This window comes from Panthera tigris, chromosome B2 (genome assembly GCF_018350195.1).
Source record: "Panthera tigris isolate Pti1 chromosome B2, P.tigris_Pti1_mat1.1, whole genome shotgun sequence".
Classification (NCBI taxonomy): domain Eukaryota; kingdom Metazoa; phylum Chordata; class Mammalia; order Carnivora; family Felidae; genus Panthera; species Panthera tigris.
Genome location: NC_056664.1, coordinates 38,477,892 through 38,483,891, shown reverse-complemented (window position 1 = coordinate 38,483,891; position 6,000 = coordinate 38,477,892).

Sequence of the window (6,000 nt, the reverse complement as noted above, 5' to 3'; positions counted from 1 at the left end):
TGCAGGGTGAACTCGAATGAAGACAGTGGCATCGTTAGGTGTGTGGATTCAGATACCTTAGACTTAGAACTTGGGCCGGTGACTTAACCTCACTTGTAAAATGGATAATGACAGACCCAACCTCATAGAATTGTCTGAAGATTGGATGAAGGATGACAGAGAAAGCTTTATAATAGGGGGTGCCTGGGCGGCTCAGTCAATTAAGCATCCGACTCTTGATCTGGGCTCAGGTCACAATCTCACAATTTGTGAGTTTGAGCCCCGGGCTCTGCCTGGGAGCTCTGTCTCTCCTTCTCTCTGCCCCTCCCCCACGTGTGCACATAAGCTCGCTCTCTTTCTCTCTCTCTCTCTCAAAATAAATAAATAAACAAAAAAAAATAGAAAGTTTTTCAATAGTACCTGCCTTGTGGCAAATGCTTAAATGTTATGAAACCATGAGCTCCACAAGGTCATGGGCATTTCCAGCCTCACACTGTGTGTGCAATTAACTGTTGTGAGTTGGGGCTCTGGTTCCCAGCCTGGCCTGGTACCTCTCCCCACAGTGCACTGTGCCTTTCCTGAAATTGACAACTGTTGCCAGGCAGGGGAGCCCGAGTCAATCCCCGGGTGTCGCCATCCTCTAAAGACACATGACCAGGCTACGGAGGTCAGACCTGGGGGTGACATTTTCATATTAAATGAGGCCTATTCTCTGGCTTCCCTTCCCTTCACCCTGGGCAGGGGTGACCGTAAGAGGCCCACGGCAGCTTCTCTTAGGACTGCAATTTTTAATTAGACTCTGCTCTTTGAAAAGACTAAAATGTTACACAAATATGAGTTGTTAATAAAAACAATTAATCTTGCTGGGGCAAGGAGGGCCTCTCCCTTCTCCTTGATGGAGGCAGTGTAATAGAAAATAAAAAGGAAGGAGGCCAGGAGTGTAGTCCCAGCCTGTTACTACCTCACTCAGTGACCTTGAACAAACCACATCATTGGGGGGGGGGGGCGCTCAGCATGCTCTTTGATAAAATGAGGGTTTTAAAGACTCCTCCCATCTCTGATTCCAAGGCGGATCTCAGCAAGGATTGCAGGTGGGGGACCAGACATTTAGTGCCTGTATGTGCCCAACGATTTTCACCCGTGGACAAATCTATTCTGCACATGACCCTATTATCTAAGGCCCACCTCCTGGTTTATAGACGTGGACACCAAGGTTGGGAGCAGACACATAAGTCAGCTACTGTCACGAGTTAGCAGTGATGGAGCCGGGCTGCGCGCGTGCATGTGTCTCTGTGCACGTGCACAGCGGTGTTTGTGTAACGCAGGTACTTGAACGTGTGTGTTTCCGTGTGGTTGTTTGCCTGAGTGACTGTGGGTGTGTCCACACGCTTGTGTGTCCGGCTGTAGGTCTGCTTGTGCGTCAAGCTGCACGTGTGTGGGTGCACACGTGTGGCATCTGATCGACGTCTAGTTTCCTCTGAGACGCCCTGAATGGCAGGGACCCCACATCCCGTTCTCTCTCTCCTCTTGCTTCCCCCTCTCCTTCCTTTCTTCCTTCACTCATTTCCTGTGTCTCTAGACAGAACCACCTGAATTGGTTTTCTTTTGAAAAGAAAACAAAGCCGGCTCTTTCCAAACTCCGAATGCTTTTACCTGCTGGAAAATCCATAACAATTAACCAGATCTGCTGGAGGGGAAAAAAAAAAAAATCTGGGACCTGCTGAGATGGTTCTAGCAAAGGCGGTTGTTCTCTGAAGCTGGTTAAAAATTCAGAGGGAGCATTGGCATATGATATGAGGAGCAGTCTTTTACTAAAGAGATTTAATGGCCCACAATTCAATTTGAACTGAAAGAATCCCCCCAATGACTCCTTATAAAGTCTTCCCGAGCCCTGAGTCGATATCTATGGGGCTGGTGAGGAGCAACTATCGATTAGCTGTCTCTGCCAATGAGCATTACAAGCCAAGGAGGTTGGAGGGGAGTCGTGCGCACAGTTTCACGGGCTGTACCTCATAAAATCGGCCCGTATCGACCAGACCAGTGCCGTCCAGGCCAGGACAAAGGATGGTTCATGCAGAGCCTGAGAGTGAATCAAAGTCCCTGGGAACCCACTGGGACGGATGAAGGCACAGTCGTCTCTCCTCCCAGGGGGCGTGTGACAAGGGGACAGGAGTCATGTTTCTCGTTTCGAGCCCAACAATCCTCGTGTGTGAGGTGAGACCTGATCTTACAAGACTTAAAGTTTCCTGGTGTTCTAGGCACTTGGTTCCCAAAAGTCACAAGTGTCTGTGATGCCACATTTATCCTTTATGCTGCCGATTTGGCATCCTCGGCTGCACGAGAATGTAGCAAGTATTCCAGAGTCCGAAAAAAAAAAAAAAAAAAAAAAAGGCTTCCAGGCATTTAAAAAGACTTCATGATAAAGCCTACGTGTTAAAATACGTGTTCTAGTCAAGGAATAGCTATTTAGACCCTCGCTCAGAGCCTGTTAACTCTTGTTTTATACACAATTCTAATAAACTCAATTTTTTTCTGGTCTCACGTGCCATTTTCGCACTAGTAAGCGACAAGTAATATTTAAGGGAACGATAAAGGATGGCTCCACCAAAGGTAGTAACACTATTGGCAGCAAGGGGTGAGAGCTGGCTGAAAAAGCTCAGGCAAAGAAGCTGTAAAACCGGAGTGGAGTAGACACGGGCAAACAGTCATACACTCCTGAGTCTCTGTATTAGTCTGGGCTCAGGCTACCAAAACAAAATACCATAGACTAGGTGGCTTAAACAGACATTTCTTTTCTCACAGTTCTGAATGCTAGAAGTCCGAGACCAGGGTTGCTGGCAGGGGTGGTTTCTGGTGAGAACTCCCTTCCTGGCTTGCAAAAGGCCATCTTGTTACTGTGTCCTCACGTGGCCTTTCCTCTGTGCGCTGGAGAGAGAGAGAAAGCCCTGGTGTCTCTTCCTCTTCTCCGAAGAAGAGCCGTTCTACTGGATCAGGGCCCCACCCTTAAGATCCCATTTAACCTTTACGACCTCCTTCGAGGCCCTGTCTTCAAGTGCAGTCACATTAGTGAGGAAGAGCCTCGACTCACTTCAGTCCCTAACAGTCCCCAAAGTCTGCAGTGTCCAGCATGGAGCCTCTGATGTTCAGGAAGGATTATCTACAGCAGTTCTGAAATCATGTGTAGTTACTTTGCTTTAAGATGGCAGGGGAACAAGGGATGCATTTTATAAAGATTTCCCCTCAAAGGGAAGAGAATATTTGCCAAAATATTGGCTTTTAAGGGAGAGAGCTCCATTTATTTTTTTTTTAATTTTTTTTTTAACGTTTATTTATTTCTGAGACAGAGAGAGACAGAGCATGAACGGGGGAGGGTCAGAGAGAGAGGGAGACACAGAATCTGAAACAGGCTCCAGGCTCTGAGCAGTCAGCACAGAGCCTGACGCGGGGCTCAAACTCACGGACCGCGAGATCATGACCTGAGCTGAAGTCGGACGCTCAACCGACTGAGCCACCCAGGCGCCCCGAGAGAGCTCCATTTAAAAAGAATATCACTGTTGTGCAATTATTCGTGTTCAGGGTCCTAACAGAGCTGTTAAGAAATGTCATCCTCCAATTAGGATCATTTGAAGAGAGTCTAATAAAGCAGCTGTTTACAAAGGTGTGGGCAGATAGGGAAATCATGAGGCTGAGCACCGGAGCAGGCTGGTAGGGATGGGATATATGCCCCTTGGCCTGGACCAAGACCCTAAGATGAGAAGACTGCCCACAAAGAAATGGAATCTTACTACTGGGGCCCAGGCAGACCACAGCAGGGAGGAGGGGGAAATGGAACGTGAGTACCCTGGGCTCTCTGTTTTCCCACCCTCCCTCCAACCTCCCACATGGCTCCCAACATGCCAAATCCAACCAGAAGTCAGAGAGCAGGGAGCCCAAGGGTTGAACATGTGGTTTCAGCCTCCTGGAGGAGACACGGAATAGTAAACCAAAGATGCCCTGGGGCCTTACCTGATCTGAGGTGCACCTGGCTCTGGGACAGGTTATCTTGTCCATCCCACCGTGTGTCGCAAGTAGGAGCTGGGGGGGGGGGGGGGGGCAGTCCACTCCTGGCTTCCCTCCTCCCCGTTCTGGCCCTATTGGGTTCTCTTGTCTTCCCTAAAGGGGGGGGGGGGGGAATGTACTTAAAGTGCCTGTCTAGACAACCCACTGTGCCTCACCATCAAATGCACAGAGTGGTCCCCTGTTAAACAAAAAGAGAAACTCATTTCACACCATAAGGCTTTTCAAAATGGAGCGCCATTGTTGATCCTTTATTCAAGTCCCGCCCAACCTGAGGCTCTGGAACCACTGCCGCCACCGCCATCCGCCACCCGGTGCTGAAAGGAACAGAGCCGAGCAGGCTTCTCCACACCTGCAAAGACGGATTTGCACCAAACGGCTCTAATTAGCACATTCCGAGCTATGATTAGGTTTCCAGGGGAAGCATGCCAAATGCCATTAATTATGGATGTGATCTTAAATTATTCACTTGGAATGTTTTTTTTTCCTTGATATGCCCCTTTCATCTCCCACTAACTTTTTGTCACATCCAAGAATAGATCCAATTAAGCCTCAAAAAGCGGAAGTTTGTTATGTTAAAGAAAAGGTAAACTGAAAATTAATCACTTTTTTTTCTCCCCAATAGTGGTGCTGGTGGTGATCAGGAAGCAGCCCAAACAGGAAAAGGCATTTGGTTTTCTTCCTTCCCTTTCCTTTCTGCACAACCTTGGTCCATATGGCTCATCAGAACTGCCTTGCTCTTTCCGATGGGAGCCTGGCTGAGGACATCTTAGGCACATTCCCCAGAAAGCAGGTCCTGAGCTGAAGATTTGTGTGCAAAGGATGTATTTAGGAAGCTGGAAAGGAACTGAGGAAGAAGGACAAAGAAGGTGAAGCAAGGAGTAAGTTCAGGCAAGGTCCCAGCCTCAGACTGATCCTGGGGGGAGCTCTGTCGTGTAAATTTCACATCAAATCTCTAAGGCAAGGGTGCTGAGCTCTCTGACTCTGGCACCAGGCAATCATTGACTAAGGGCTGCTGTGGGCTGGAAGGGACTCAAAGTCCCAGACACTTGCCTGCTGACTACAAGTGGAGACTAAGCAGTTCTCAAAGGCGGTTCTTTGAAAAGAACATCAGGCATAGGCCATTAGAAACAAAGTATAAGCTGGAAACGGACTGCACAGAATGGCACGGTCTCCACTAAACGAGCCTCAACAGGATCATAGACAGAAGAATTGAAGATAGAGAGCAATTCTGTTTCAGGCCCCCAAAGGTCAGCATGCCTGTGGCGTGGTCTGTCGGCACAGATGCTCTAAGCACCCGTGTGGACCCAGCACTGCGCTGTCTGCTGTGGTGGAGACACGGGCAGATCCTGTGGAGCTTACTCTCACTGGTCTAACACAAATGAAAGGAGAAAGTTGAAGGTGGCCAGATTAAATACAGAGACGTATTGTTGAGACCTAATTGCTGGAAGGGTTCATAAATGTGAATGTGAGCTGGGCTCTGGAGGATGGAGAGGGAAAATAATGACTTCTTGCATGTAGGGGTTTGTAAAACACTTTGTGAAAAGCACTTTCCTGTCTTTTTCTCATTTAAGCATTCGAGCAATTCCCTATCAAAACAACACCAGCATTCTTCACAGAGCTAGAACAAACAATCCTAAAATTTGTACAGAACCAGAAAAGACACCAAATAGCCAAAGCAACACTGAAAAAGAAAACCAAAGTTGGAGGCATCACAATCCCAGACTTCAAGCCATTATTACAAAGCTGTAATGGTAGACAGTATGGTACTGGCACAAAAAAAGACACATAGGTCAATGGAACAGACGAGAGAACCCAGAAATGGACCCACAAACGTATGGCCAACTAATCTTTGACAAAGCGGGAAAGAATATCCAATGGAAAAAAGACAGTCTCCTCAGCAATTGGTGCTGGGAAAATTGGAGAGCGATGTGCAGAAGAACGAACCTGACCACTTTCTTACAC